General features: G+C 40.1%; 1 protein-coding gene across 1 annotated transcript in view; it reads left to right on the top strand.

Moving 5' to 3' along the window:
• Nucleotides 1-4,816: 4,816 nt before the first annotated feature.
• The window catches only part of STK38L (serine/threonine kinase 38 like), an 82,818-nt gene continuing 71,564 nt past the window's right edge, over nt 4,817-16,070 (top strand). The window contains exon 1 of the mRNA XM_035028019.1: nt 4,817-4,918. The gene's annotated coding sequence lies outside the window, so the exon portion shown is untranslated. The remainder of the gene's footprint in view (nt 4,919-16,070) is intronic.

Here is a 16,070-nt window from a genome sequence, read left to right as displayed (position 1 = left end):
TTATATTTCATCTTTGCAGCAACTGTTGTGTTGAAATTCTTCACTTTGCAGATGCAGAAATAAGACTTCAGATAACTTTTTTGATCTGTCCTAGATCATACAGCTAGTAACAGAGCTAGGTCCTTGGAATTAAAATCCTGTTTGGTTCTTTATTACCCTTTGCAGAGCAATAAACATAACGCAAAGAGATAGTTCAACATAATGCATTTTTTACTTTTCCTTAATGCTTCTCTTCAGGCATCTGTTTTACATAGATGCTTTTCACTTTGGGGGAGAAAGATCCCAAATGTGGGAATGCTTTAGACCCTTAGTGATAAAATGTTTGCCATTTAGTCAAGCAGGTTAACAATTAAAGCAGGGATCAATTAAAAGTCATTGTTTTCAGGTTTATAAAGTGCTTTGTGGAAGACAGTCTGGTGAGGGTTCTGAATGGATTGTCATGTGTTTGATCAAATGGTCCAGTGAAAGGCCCCAGAAGCTTACAGAACAGAGCATTTATTTTCAAAGAAACTCAATTACACTTAGCCTGGCTGAGCTAGAGCCCCTTTGAAAGTCAGGACTATGAAAAGGGTAGCCAGGAATCAAACACTCTCCAGGTCTGGAAAGGCATTATTCCATAAACTTTTCATTTTTTTCCATAGTAAGAAAAGTAATAGATTTCCATCAGGACAGCCTTCATGGAAAACTGAAAAGCACCTGTTCTTTCTCTCTCTCCTTTAAAAAAATTTTAAAAATCTACTGGTATAACATTGTACATCATAATTTTTTTTCATAATCACAGTGAGAGAAAACTTCTATTTTAGTGTCTTTCTTTTCAGTCTTGAAATATGCATACGAACGTGCATATTATGAATGTCTACATATATACACATGTTATTTTTCAAATAATTTTCGTACAAAGGATATTACACTCTTGGCAACCTGCTTTAAAAGAATTCTCAAACCTATTAATATATCTGAACATCTTCCCATGTTAATCATTGATCTACTTATGATTTCTAACACATATGTGCTATTACACTGTATGGATCCACCGTAATTTATTGCACTGACCCCTGCCTTTAGGCATCTGGGCTGATTCCAACTTTTCATAGTTGTGAATAAATAATGCGGGGATAAACATCCTTGAAAGTGAATTTCCCCTTATCTCTTGTGTGTTTGAGGTGGTATAGTCTTAAACCCATTTAAAGTATGGGAATTATCATAACAGTAATAGCTAACATTCACTGTGCATGTTGTAAGTAGGCAAGTGACTTGAAACAAGTATCTCTATCTCCAGATTTCTTGCTTTTGCTTTTGCTCAGTAGTGCTTCTTTTGTCTACTATTGGGAATCTGAGTGGTTGCCTTTCTCATTCGCTATCTGGGGTGACCTGAGGTAAGTCACTATAGCTCGCTGAGCCTCAGTTTCATTATCTGAAAACTGGGGATAATTGTACCTAACTCACAGGCTTATTGTAAGAATTAAATGAGATAGTACAAGCAAAGAACACAATGCTCGACACACAGACTCAGTAAATATTAGTTGCTCTTTAGTCTAAACGTGGAGTGAATCAGGAATTAACATTACTCTTTTATTCACACAGAGGAGAGTGCTCAACCAGCCTGTCTTAATAGTCTCTCTTTTTTAATCATAATTTCTTATTCTTTAAAAAAAAAATCTCCATACCAGTTACATCTTCATTATCATTCTTACTGTTTGTGTCTTTTCTTTTTGTTCCTGAATTAGTCTTACCAAAGTTTTTCCTACTTCCTGGACTTTTCAAAGAATCACCTTTTGGTTATTATAGGTCAATTTCAGTCTTTTTAAAAAAATTCCCTCTTGTATTAATTTCTGCCTTTATATTTTAGAACTGTATTTGAATTTGTTAATCATAATAGAATTTACATCCATTTGAAAAACAGAGTTATATCTAGGATTGATTATGTTTTGATCTGTAATACATGGTGCAGATAAGGGCCATGGACCCCTCGAAGGGATTCTGTACTAGTCTTTACATCCTTCTACTTTCTTTAGATTTCTTTTCTTTTTCAAGTTAGAGTTAAGAGCTTGGTTCATCTGTTTTTACATTTTGCGTATTCTGTTAAATGCATTTAAAGCAATAAACTATCCTCCAAATACTGCTTTGGCCATATCCCACAATTGCAAAGCTGCATATATAGAAAAGCAGCTTTACTCACCCAGTGGGGAAGATTTTGTTAATAGTTTCCTTCTATTATTATTTACTGTCATCATTTGGCATTCATTGGTTACTTACTATGAGGCAGGCCTAGAAGAGTAAAGGTAATACTATAGAGTCACTTTGGTCAGGGAGCTTACGATTTCAGCTTACATGCCGAAAACAAATATCTGGTGAATTCTGTGAGCTGTAGAGGTTTTCAACCACAATTTTTCTCAATTTCCAGCCTAAGATTTTAGCCTGTCTATCTATGTTTAGCAGAGATTTGGAGAAGAAGGAATAAGTGAAAGCTAGGGAATAAAAATTCATGTTCAACTGTAGGTTAATAAAGTTAGCAGTGGCCATGGTCTATATCTGTTAACTGAGTTTATTACCTGGGCTTTAATTCTAATGTCTGAGAGAGTTGATAATAAGAGTTTATCTTTTATCTGTTATCTTTGACTGTGTAATAAATTACCCCCCAAACTAGGGGCTTAAACAACAAATACTTATTATTTCAAGGTCTCTGTGGGCCAGGAAGCTGACATGGTTTAGCTGGGTCTGTGGCTCAGGGTCCTTTCCCAGGCTGCAATCAAGGTGTCCGCTCTCACCTCAAGGCTCACCTGGGAAAGAATCTGCTTCCAAGTTCACTCAGGTTGCTGGCAGTTCTTCATGGGTTGTTGGACTGAGTGCCTCAATTCTTTGGGGGCTGCTGATCAAAGACCTCTCTCAGTTCCCTGCCAAGTGAGCCTCTCCATAAGATAGGTCACAGCATGGCAAGCTGGTTTCTACCAGAGCGAGCAAGGCAGAGAGCAAGAGAGGATAGCAAGATGGAGGCAGATTCTTTTTGTAACTTACTCATGATATGTGACATCCCATCAGTTTTGCTGTATTTTATTTTTCAGAACCAAGTCACTAGATCCATACTCAAGAGGAGGGGGTTGCACAAGACAGGAATACCAGAAATGAGGATTATTGGGAGTCATTTTAGAAGCTGCTGATCACATAACTATATCAAAAATTCACTTTTTAGTATTTTGATAACTATATGTCAATAAAATTGATTTCCTTTGTAGCCCTAGACAGTTTATTTTATGCATTTAAGAACAATATTCTGAGAAAGGTCCCCAGATTTCACCAAGCTTCCTGAAGGGCATATGGCTCTAATTTATTTCAGTTTAGGCACTTTTAACAGCTTCCTGTGGAAATTTGTTTAGAATAGCCTCAGTTTAGAAACTGGAGGTCAAAGCTTTAGCCTCCATATTATCCTACTCTGATACCCTAGACTAGTCCATATTACTCCAGTGTTACGAAAAATGTATGGCATATTTGAAAGCATAAATTTGCTATAGAACACTCCATAAACTGTTCTCCATTCTACTCATTTGAATTAATATATGTATGTGTGTGGTGGAGGGAGAGAGGTGTGGAGGGAGAGAAGTGTACAGGCCTCTGTCAAGCATGTTTGATCACGATTAAACCTCCTTATACTCGTATATGGCAATTGTTATTTGAGCCTCAAAAGGACCATATATCAGTGGAACTGATTTCCTCAGGAATACACTAATTACCAAAGTAGTGCTTTTTCTGTTACCAAGCTATATATGAGAAAGCACAGAGTGTAAAAAAAGAGAGAGAGAGAGAGAAGTGATGTCATGATGCTTCCCTACCTCTTTTGCATCTATCACTTCCTCTTGGTGAAACTAAAGATAATTATGTTTTCTGCAAGCACAATACCAGCTTTACATATTGTCTTAGTAGTCTCTAAAAGCCAAGGGTATTTTGTAACACCTCCAATATTCAGATCGAAGATAAATGTGTTGACAATAATTGGGAACGATTCTCTTACTTGGTTTGCCCAGTAACTTTTTTCTCCAAAGTCAAATGCATCATCTTCACAAAGCCGTCCCTTTTGAGTCATACTGCAGGGATTTCCCTCCTAGCTCTCAGATCCTACATAAAGCAGCCCAGTACTATCAGTTATTTTAGATTTTCCAAGACAACCTAAGCAAGTTTTTCGTGAATGCCTCCAAGTTTTTTGTGGCTTTTCCAAATTTGAATCCCTTTCAAGTCTTTGCAGTGGAGTCACGGTGAGATGGAAAAGGGTCAAGGAACCTGGGTGGCTTCTAGATCCCACAGCTACTGATTAAGCAAGTTGGTCAGCCAAACCATCTTTGTTGACCACCCTTTCCTAATCTGCAAAATGGGTGGATTCGTGGGGATTATCTCTAAACCCCTTTCCATTTCTTTGCATTACATTGTGACTTATTCTTTGCATTCTTTGCATTACATTGTGAAGTATTAAGAAAAACTCTGTCACTTAGGACACGTGACTAATGGCAACACACTGGGCACTCTTACAAGAACCAGCTGTGGACCGGCTTTGAATAGAAAAGAGGTAAGTGAGGAGAGGTTGATGAATGAGGGAAGCAGTGACTGTCCAGTCCACTCCTCCAGGGCCATCAGGAATTCACCAGGAGTAGGTGGGTGGGGCAGACGAGCGGGCGTTGACGACAGAAGGCTACTTCCGGCTGTGGTGCGTATGACGTCAGGGCCGAGTCCGACCGGCCCAGCCACCGAGAAGCCGAGGAAGGAGGGCTCGCGAGAGTTCAGTAAGGCCGCCCCGAGATTCCGGCGCGGCCGCGGGTGCCACCTCCCGGGGGCGGGGCGAGGGCGGAGCGGGCAAAAGGGAGCGGACGGGCCCCGGACCGGCTGCGGTCCGTGCGGAGGCTGAGCCGGCCGCGGGCGCGACCGGAGGCAGGTGAGTACGCGGATGCGGCGCGCGGCGGCCGCGGCTGAGGGGCGCCGCTGGCTGCGCCGGCCCCAACTCTGTGTGCAGGAGCCGGAGGAGATCTTCTGTGTCTTTGGGTGTCCAGGGACAGCCGGGCTAATGTCGGGGTGGCAATGTCTCCAGTGAAGCTCCAGCGACGGCCTTGGCCCTCTTGTTCCCCGAGGGGCTACTAGCCCCCAGTCCCCGGAGAGGTAGCCCCGGGCCCCGGGAGGAATCTTTGTGCTTCCCTGCCCCTCTCCCCTTCCACTCCTCGGCCCCCGAGCACCCCGATCCCGGTCCCTGCCTGGGCTTCATAAACAATAACAAATGTCGCGGAACCTCTCCTGGTACCCCCCGCTCGCCCGTCCCGTGCCCTCCAGCCGATGTCACCGAGAAGAAGGATTCTAGGCATGGCTCAAATTGTGGGGGCTGCTTGTGTACCATTCCTAAAAACTGATGCGTCAGATTGCTAAACATTTTTCAGATCGACACAGTAAAGCCTCCCAGCTCCCAGAAGCACGGAGTGTTCAAACACCGGTCTCAAAAATCTGCCCCTACCCCTGGCACCGTGGACCCTCTTTTCAATATCATTTTCTCCCACTCCCTTTTTTTCTCTTTACTGTCGGGGGCAAACGAGTGGTTGTTTGGTAAGGGAATAGGAAAGGTTGTACCCGATCGAGTAGGAGACGTTTCATCTTTAAAAAGTTATCAGGTTGACAGCAAAGGAACAAACTTTATTTTCAAAACCAGTAGCCTCCCCGTTTACTGATGCTGCTTTTGTTTTGTGGGATCCCTTTTCGTGTTGCAAGTTTGGAGGAAGGATATTAAAAGAAATGGGGGAGGAGGGGCGGGAAGAGCTGGAGGTGCTGGAAGTGGTGGCTTGTCCAAAAACTGTGATGCTGTTGTTCTCACTGGGTAAAATGCAGAACCAACGCTCTTGTAGGTTTCACATAACTTGTGATGAGTTTTGATAGAAGCCAGTTACTCGGAAAAGGCGTCAGTATTAGCTTTCTTACGGCTAACGTCTGAGAAAACAACTCCTCTAAGAGTTTTCATTTATGCTGTTAAGTGTTTTAATTTATGCCTCCTGGTTGTAAGATGGGAGTGAGACCTTGTCTTTTAGGGGGTAGGGGTGGGGGGCTTAACTTGTCAGGTCTCCCTACTTTAGGGCGGGATCTATTGTTGCTTAAGCCCAATTTTACTTATCCAGTGCAGATTTTTTGCCTCAGTCATATATGTATATAAGATACTGGGAACCTCTTTGTGTTTGACTGACCTTTCTTTGTATGCCTCAGGATATATAAAACAGTTAAGTTTACTATACTCTACCCAGTAGCTGAGAGGTATTATAGGTGAATTAGCCACCATTGGGACTATTTGAGGAAGAGAAATTAGTTCAAAATATGATGTTAAATTGTGATTACATTTGTTCATTGCATGGGTTCATTAAAGTACTTTTGTGTGAAAAATCCTAATCTAAAAAAAAAAATATATATATATATATATATTGGTTTGATGTGGCGTAGCTTTGTGTTTTTCTCCTGGTTAAGATGGCTGATAATGTTTTCCATTTGGCTGGGTTGTGTTTAGGATGAGAAATAAATTGGGTGTAGCTTTTGTACTCCTTTGAAAGGCCCTGCCACTGAGGAATGAAAAAAATTAGACTTGGAAAAGCCACATTAAATGGGTGCAATTCTTCTTCAGCTTTCTGTTTTTCAGTTTGTTTTAAAATGAGTTGAATAGAGACTAGGAAAATTTGTGCAAATGAATAGGTGTCCTCAGCAGTTTTTATGCTGAAAAATTAATTTCAAAAGGTAGGACACTATAAAAACAAAGGAAAATTTGTAGAAAATGCACTCAATTCAGCCATTTGTTTTCAGAAAAGTTCTGTTCTCTCACAGTAAGGGCCACATCATTGTGTGAGCAAAGTTGGGTAATACTTTAGAAAGTGCTTTCCCAGTGATCCGGAATAAGTTGGAGGCTTGTTTTGGGGGGGGGGGGGGCACTTTTTTTAAGAGGGAAAGAGGGCACAGATCAAAGCCAGAAAGATTTGCATCTCAATGTAATGTTAAAATGATTTTATTTTACATTAATAGTGTAGGGTGAATCAAGCAAGCATACTGTCTTCTAGCATCCCCAGGATTACATTAAAATCAGCATATGGGCAAGTTATGATTAGGTTAGACTTGACATATGCAGAAAGTATGCTACTGTATTTTTATATTAAAAGTACCATAGGCTTTTTTGAATGAAATAATGCAAGTAAGCTTGTAGGCATAAGAAATTTTTAAAAAATAAATTAGTTTAAGAAAATATCCTTAACAGTTTAAACAAATTAATCCTTACCTCCCTCCCTCTCCCCACAAAATTTCATTTAAGTATTAAGAGATCTTATTTAGCAAGGTAAGATCGGTATTTAAGTGCGCTGGTTACATAAATCGCCTGTCTCCAGGTAAAGGTTTGCTAATTGACAGGGTATGATTTTTCAGAACCTTTAGAGAGAGGGAAAAGAAGGACAACAGTGAACAATATTTGCTGTCTGGTGCAGTCAGATGAGCTATAGTCTCTTCAGAGAGGTACAATCTAATGGGAGGGAAATGTACCCAAATAACTGTAATACACATGCGTTCTGTGGAGAAGCCTAGGAGGGAGGGTTTAAATTCTACTAGATCAATTAAGGAAGGTTTTGAGTAGGGAAAGGCATCTGTATAGATGATTTGGATGATCTAGGCATGATAATCATAATAAGTAAACACTTTATATAATGCTGATTGCTGCCAAAACCTTACATGTACTAATTTACCTGGGTTTAATTCCTATAACAACCATACGGAGTAGGTATTTTTTATTATTCCCATTTTGCAGACAGAGTAAGTGAGGTACCAAGACCAGATAACTAGAAAATGATAGAACAGGGGTTCCAACCCAAACATTCTGGCTTATACCTGTGTCCTTGTGCTTAATCTCTATCCTTATTTTCTCTTCCATTCTTGATGGTCTTTTTCAAAAAAATTGATTTAGGAAAATACATTTCTCTGGCACATAGATTTAGGGCTCAATTTTCTAGAAAGAGCTTCAAAATAAACAACACCCAAGTAAGTAAGTTATTTTTGGAATGTTAGATAATCAATTTCAAAAAGTTGCTCTTGGTGCAAATTAAATGTAACCATTGAGTGGGACTCTTGATAAATTTGACTTATTACCTAGTACCATACCCATAGGATTTAGAAATGAGAAATTGTAATTAAATTAACTCCTTTGCCTAATGGAATGTTTGAATCACTGTATATTTTGGCTTGTAATTTAAAAAAAGCACTTGGCCCTTGGGTATTTTTTGGATTGAATTGTGAAGTTGGAATTTAGCTAATGATTGGTAGTCTCGGCCCTTTTAGTTTTTATTTCCACAAATAGCTAAATATATTATGCCTGCAGGGTTTTTGTTTTTTTTTTTTTAAAGATTTTACTTTTAAGCAATCTCTACAGACCCAACGCAGGGCTCGAACTCACAACCCCACAATCGAGTTGCATGGTCTACTGACTGAGCCAGCCAAGCGCCCCACGAATCAGGGTTTTGAATAGAGTGTTGTACATGTATAAAGTGAGAGAAGTTCAATCACTGATACTTTGTTAGGGCACCTTTGAGAGCTCTTTTGGGATTGTAAAATAAAAGGTGCCATCGAAATGCACTGTGCCTCCTATAGACCTACTCAGTAAATGCTTCTTTATTGAATGAATGGTGCAAATGATTTTATTAATGAAGTTTCAAGTATAGTTCACATTTGTTATTGGTTATCAAAGTACCGGGATCACAATAAACGCAACTGGATTTAAAGTTTAGGAGAGAAAGTGTGTCTCGGCAGTGGTTGGGTACTGTCTATCAAGATGCAGACTCTTCAGCTCCCTTGTCTGTGTCCTGATTGACCAAAGTCATAATAGAGTCCAGAGGCACATTTTCTGAGGTTGAATATAGTAAGTGTTCTCTCCTTGTCTGAGTCAGGTAGAGTGTAGAAAACCCCCACAGTAGGTAATTTATGGTTGATGAGCTTAAAACCCAATAGGAGCCTGGGTGGCTCAGTTGTTAAGCGTCTGCCTTCGGCTCGGGTCATGATCCAAAAAAAAAATAGGAAAAGTAGAAGAACTAAAGCCAGTATTTAAAGCTCATATATTTATATTATTACAATTAGACAAAAGTGGCAAAACAAATTTAAATATATATGTATTTGTAGATACATATGTGTGTATTTTTACACAGCTTAAATTAATAGTGATGGCATATTATTTCCATTTACCATCATCTGATTGACAAAATTTTTAGGATCTTCAGTCCATAATTTCATGCAGATACTTTTAAAAAAATTATTTTTTATAAAATATTTTATTTGAGAGAGAGAGAGAGAGCACGGGGGGAGGGGCAGAGGGAGAGGGAGAGAGAGAATCTTAAGCCACACCCATTGTGGAGCCCGACTACGGCTCTGTCTGCAGCCCTGACGACATGACCTGAGCTGAAATCAAGGGTCGGAAGCTTAACTGACTGAGCCGCCCAGGTGCCCCTCATGCAGATACTCATAAGACAATTATGCTTTGTTACAAAAAAAAGTTAACATTTCTCTAAGCACAGGATTTAGTAAAGAGGAGTGTGATCTGGTGCCTTAGAGGGAAACCAGATTTACTCTCACCTCCTTGCTGGTAGAAATTCTGGAGCAGCTTTTCCCCGAATAGACTAGTTTTGTCTGTGTTGAACATCCGGTGAGACAGGTAGCTTCCCTCTTAGATGATGTCTGCACAGGTCTTAGAGAAGATCTTAGCAGTGACAGGTCATACAGTGAGCTAACCATTCACACTGAGTTGGGTAAATTCAAAAAGGCCTCGAACTTTGGCCGTTTGCGATAGGAGCCCTTCTGCAATGCTCAGCTTTTAAACTGTTCAGCAAACTCCTTGCCTTCTCCTGAACTAACACCAGACCAGTTGACAACCCAAACTGATGTTGATTCTCTGGCCACACATGCAGCTTTCTTGTCTTCCTTGTCTTTTGCTGATTCTTACTGATTCCACAGGTATAGACTTTGTTACAACTTACACAAGTCTGATCCCGTATATACAGGCAGCATCCAGTGTTTTCCTCCCTCTGATATCTCTTACCTTTCCCCTTGTTTTCTTACCTTTTATAATTACTTGCTATCTCTACATCTGATTCCTAATTTTGGAACACTTTCCTTGCTTTTGCAGTTACTGAAGATGATGGAGTTAAAAATATTTAACACCTAAAATCAGCCACAAATACAACAACTTCCCCCGAATAAAGAACAAGATGACAGAAACCTAAATGACTGTGCATGGTTGTTAATGCCATCTATTTTTGGCAAGCAGAGTTGGTGTGCCTTTGCTGTGGAGCCTAGCTTTCATTCTGTCTAGGAAAAGTTAAAAAATTGAAAGTTTGGAAACAGGCTTCTGTACACATCAATAAGCACTTTCTTTTGGGGGGGGGTCCTGCTCTCTCTCCATGTGGTCATTGCTATTCTGCGTTTATGACTTTGAGGTTTTGGCTATAGTTCTGTAGATTCTTCAGCAATCCTGGAGACACAGTATGTCATTTGTACATTTAATATGAAAAATGCTTTGTGTAATCTATGTTTCTCAAACTTTGTATCCCAACAGGAATTTATAGATTTAGCTCTCTGTCACCTTCCCTTCTGACATGTTCTTGGCTCTTTTTTCTTCCTGAATGTCACCAGTCAGTGTACAGGTCTAATAATAATTTTATCAACAACAGTAATCACTCACTTATCACTTACTCTGTATAAGACATAACGCTAAGGACTGTATATTAATATCATCTCATTTAATCCCTGCGGCAACCTTATGAGTTATTATTTCTGCTTACACATGAGGAAACTGTAGTCTTTGGAGAAGCGACCAGGGTCATGTGGGTAGATAGTAAGTGATGGATTTAGAACTCGATCCCTGAGATCCAGTTTGCTTTCCCTTGTATTGCTTTACTTTATTGAAAAAATGTCTCCTCTGCTGTTTAATTTACTTCCTTCTTCTAGTCCCACCTGAGTTTTCTTTCTTCCCTTCCTCCCATTTTTAGGAATTATTTACAGTTTTGCATGTCAAACATAAATCTTTTTAGGAGAAGTATACAGAAATAATTCAGCTCAACTCCTATTTCCTGTGTAGGGGGACTTGCTCTTGGAGAGAGCTTATTGTAAGAATACTAGTTATAGCACCTTATATTGGTATTGTGCTTTAGAATTTCCTAAAGCATTTTTTTTTTCACATACCCTCCTAGAAATCCTCCCTATAACTCAGGTCCTTAGATTAAGAGCTGCTACAGGCACTTTCCTAAGGACTGTGCAAAATAAGTTGATGAGACACAGTTCTTGCCCTCAGCAATTTTAATGCTGAAATAAATGATATAACCAAATGTTCTGACTTCAAGCCAATTAAGAGCAGGTAAATATCATTACAGCACAGCATTTTCTTAAAGGGTGTTATAGTTTTGAGATTTGAGCTTCCTTTTTGGTCGAAATTGAGAAGTTGCAATTTTAGTTCTGCATTTTAAATCAAATTTCAAAGTCCTCCATTCTTGTGATTCAGGTGAATGGTGGTTAAGTTGCTGCCTGCCTCATCCTGCATAAAACTGTGGCATTTGACTAAAAGGATTACAGTGAAGGAGTGGGGTGGAGGGAGGACAGATAATCATGTCAAAAGTGAAATTGGAGAAATGGAGATCCTAACGAGGGCTTGATGAAGTATCTTAAAGTGTCACTATTGTAGGAAATTGGATGTCAACTTTAGAGAATGGACAGGCTACATGTATTGAACTCTGGCAAGTTGTATTATTTGAGAGATCGGAGAGCTTATTCAATGATCTATCTTTAAAAAAGTGTATCTTGTGCCAGTATCTTGTTTTACTAAATTTAATTTTTACTAAACTGGGTATTTTTTCTTGGTTAAGCGTTTGCCCCTTGAGTTGGTTCCAGGGTGGAACACCACTGTTTGCGCTTCCCCGGTTTTGGGTATTTGTCAGCAGAGGCTGGTCTCCTGGTCTATAGCGCTAGGGAGTTGCCTTTTGTTGTGTTTTTACAATAGAGATCCATTTCATCTGCACGCATCTTTCAAATCTGGTTGAGGATATTCTCCATATGTCCACTATTATCTAGCCAAACCAAAAAGACTTTTTCTATTTTTGTGGCTAGAGTGGAAGAATTTCCATCTGAATTGCATGTATTTGGCCCATCGATGTTCTTAATGCTGGCAAATCCTGAAGGAATCACAGACTCATAATGTTTTAGTGAGGTTAATCATCATAATTCAACATTTATCGTCTATTTGCAGGGCACCGTATGAGGTACCGTGGCAAAATAGAGATGAGTATAATATATTGCATTTCCACATAGAAAGGCTCCATCCAGCAAGAGACATAATGTATGGGTACAAATAACTGTAATTCAAACAGAAAGTGATACGTGAGTGACAGGGCGCTGTGGGAGCAGAGGAAGGAGGGATTGCTCCTGGCTGGAGAGATTAGGAAGGCTTCCCATGTAAAGTGAAATATGAATTGGCTATTTAAGAGTGAAGGTCAGGCCAGGCAGAGGGATTAGCATGAATTGGATATATCTCTGTAACACCTGATAAATTATATGTTAATTATTTACTTCTCTCTCTGCCCTGTTGGATTTAAGCCCACTGAGCTTTGAGGACGGTGTGTTTCAGAAAGCTTTTCATTCTTGCATCATCTGCTGTTCAACCTGGTACCTTTATTTAAATTCATACTTTAGTAACATTACAGTGGCAGTAGTGTCTTTGGACTGGATTCGAGGGAAGAGGGACCAGAAATGAGAAGACCACTGAAGAGACTATTTTTATTTATTTTTAAATTTCCTTTGAGTATAGTTGACACACGATGTTACATTAGTTTCAGGTGTACAACATAGTGATTCAACTTCTCTATGTGCTATGCTCACCACCAGTGAAGTTACCTAACCTGTCACCAACACAGTGCTATTACAGTATCACGGACTATGTCCCCTGTGCTGTGTGTTACATCCCCATGACTTACTCATTTCCTAACTGGAAGCCTGTGCCTCCCACTCCCCTTCACCCATTTTGCCCAGCCCCACCCCTCCCCTCTGGCAACCATCGGTTCTCTGTTTTTATAGGCCTGATGCCACTTTTTGTTTATTCATTTGTTTTGTTTTTTCTAGATTCCACATATGAAGGAAATCCTATGGTATTTGCCTTTCTCAATCTGACTTGTTTTGCATGGCATAATGTCCTCTAGGTCCATCCATATTGCAGATGGCGTGATCTCATCCTCTTTTTATGACTGACTAATATTCCATCATATAGATACACGACATCTTCTTCATCCATTTATCTATGGATGGACACTTAGGTTGCTTCCGTATCTTGGCTATTGTAAGTAATGCTGCAGTAAACCTAGGCGTGCATGTATCTTTCTAAATTTGTGTTTTTATTTTGAAGAGACTAAATGATCTAGGAGATAGATAATAAAGTTCTAAACTAGGTGGGATTGGAAAAGAGAGACTTGGCATGGATGGTTGTTGCTCCTCCATCTTGAGACCTAGGAAGTTCTTTCACTGTGTGAATTACCTGTGAGGTACATGTCCTGTGCCAGGAGATACAGTGATGGAAGGACATGGTGCTCCCTCAGGCAGCAGGCAGGGAGCTAGAGAGCCACACTCACAGTGTAGACATGATTGCAATGGCACATAGCCGTTACAATGAAGGAGCAGAAGGAGGGGCAGCTAAGGAAAAGGTGCACCTATTTGGGAAAATCAGAGAAGACTTCCAGGGAGGTGGTAGTGTGTGAGCCTAGATTTGAAGGGTGAGTAGGAGTTTTTCAGGCCAAAAAGCAGCAGGAGGACATGATAGCATAGAGATCTAAGAGACTGTGTTATTTTAGTGTTGGGATGTGAGGCTAGTAGGAAAAATGGACTTATGTTAATAAAATAGGATTTTATTTGCCATGCTTTTTTTAAGTCTTCTTTTTTAAAGATTTTATTTATTTCAGAGAGAGAGAGTGTGCGCTCGCACATGACCAGGGGGAGGGGCAGAGGGAGAGGGAGAGGCAGACTCCCTGCGGAGCAGGGAGCCTGATGCAGGGCTTGATCCCGGGACCCTGGGATCATGACCTGAGCCGAAGGCAGATGCTTAACGACTGAGCCACCCAGGTGCCCCTGCTATGGTTTTTTTTGTTTTTTTTTTTAATCCAGCTCTAGCACTCTGAGCTTTTGTAAGGAAGCATTTCTGTTGCCTCTTACAGCCTAGTTGGAAGTACCTGCTGTGCTTCGCACTCCCAGCCTGCAAGTATACTGCCAGTAATAAATTGTCTCTTGCTTCCATTTTGTGAAATTAAATAGAAAAGGTAATGAATGATACCAATAGCCAGAGAGACAGAGGGGAAAAAGCGATCCACTGAAAATTTTTTCTCTGATGAATGCCCAGAACCACTAGGGTTGTCTTATAAAGAGAATACAGCATCAGCGCACAGCTTCAAGAGCACTTGATTCGAGGGAGGGGATTGTGGTAGGAACACAGTTATTTACCTTTCCCATAAAGTTTTATGGAACCTGTGCAAATTTCCCAGAACTGTAATATCGAGTGCTAAAGTCCCTTTGTTCTGGTTCTAGCCTTGGTTTTTTTTTTTTTTTTTTTCATCTTCTCTACTCTGACCCTTACTATACTTTATAACTTAGCATGACTTAAACTTTAAATGGTGTCAAACATGGACTCTAGTTTATTCCCCTCCCATCTTTTCTGGGCATTCCGAAACCTGCCTTGAGGGCACCCTCTGCCCCTTCCCCCCTTCATGCCCTTCCTCTCTTTTCTCTCTCTGTCCCTTTCTCCTTTTCTTTTTCTCAAACTAAATAAATAAAATCTCTAAAAAAAAAAAAAGAAAGAGACCTGCATTGGCAGATCATGATTCTGAACTATGTGTATGTAATCTGTATTAGACAGCCAGAGCTAGGAAGCTGGGTTTCTTTTTCACATAGGTTTCTTTTCTAGAGCCATTTATTCTGCTTTGTGAATTGAGCCACTAAACAGAGTATAGTTGTTTTCTAAGGACAACCAAAAAGTCAATTAGAATTATATCCACTGTATTCTAGGCTGGGACTTGGCTGCTCTGTTAGCTTTAGTGCCTTTAGCGGTAATAATAAAAGTTTCTGGGCACTACCATGAGGAAAGTGAAAGAGAAGAGGGACAAGAAAAAGAAGGCTTGCAGAGTATCGTGGGAGGCATAGGGTGGGAGCTGGAGAAAAGGTTAAAAGGGGTCGAATACCTCTGACACCTGTTCCAGGTGCCACTTAGCGGGACGCGTGTCATATTTTAAGATTAAGTTGAACCGCCAGTAGTCATGTCTGAAAATATGCTGGGTGTATTGTTATGCCAAAAACGACAGTTTGTTTTAATCAAATATTTCTGGAGTTAATAAAAACAAAATTTGTCTATATACCTGTGCCTCTGTTTTTAGTATTAAGTAGAAAAGGAAACAGAAACCAGCACATTTTAAATATTAGTCAAAGTTACAGGTACATTTCTGAAAGGTAGTAAAACATTTAAGGTTTAAACACACAGATTATGTATATAGCCCCCATCAGGCAGAGGTGGTAGAAAGGGAAGGGAAGCATAAGTAGGAACATATGGTTGGATAAAACTGCATTTTCAAACTACTCAGATAACTGGACCCACAGAAGGAAAAATAGGGTAAGAAATTAGATCTAGAGTGTGGTCTCCTGTCCAGGTAAACCAAGTATGTTTCACTTCCAGGAAACAAGAAGCTTTAATTCTTCAAAACGTTTTTCCATGACTGGCTAACAAAGCAAAAGAATAAGAGTAAGCACAATTTTAGTGTTTCTGTAATGGTGAAGTTATTTCTCAGATTGTGAGAAATACTGGATTGAATGAAAGTCTCTGGCTCATGCTCAGAGCTGAAAGCTGCTGTAGAGGTCAGATTCTCTACTGTGCGTTCCCTCTAATCCTTGACAAGTAGACAGCTCGTCTTTGTCTACATATTTTAGTTCCTTGCTAGGGGCAAGGAATTCAGCAGTTTACAGGATACCTAACTTTCATTCCTTTCAGTGGCTGGTGTTCTCCAGCCTTCTGCCCCCTATCCTCT

Source organism: Mirounga leonina, unplaced genomic scaffold (assembly GCF_011800145.1).
Source record: "Mirounga leonina isolate KUSES-001 unplaced genomic scaffold, KU_Mleo_1.0 Mir_201, whole genome shotgun sequence".
Classification (NCBI taxonomy): domain Eukaryota; kingdom Metazoa; phylum Chordata; class Mammalia; order Carnivora; family Phocidae; genus Mirounga; species Mirounga leonina.
Note: the sequence above shows the minus strand (reverse complement) of the source record. Positions and strands in the feature narration are given on the sequence as shown.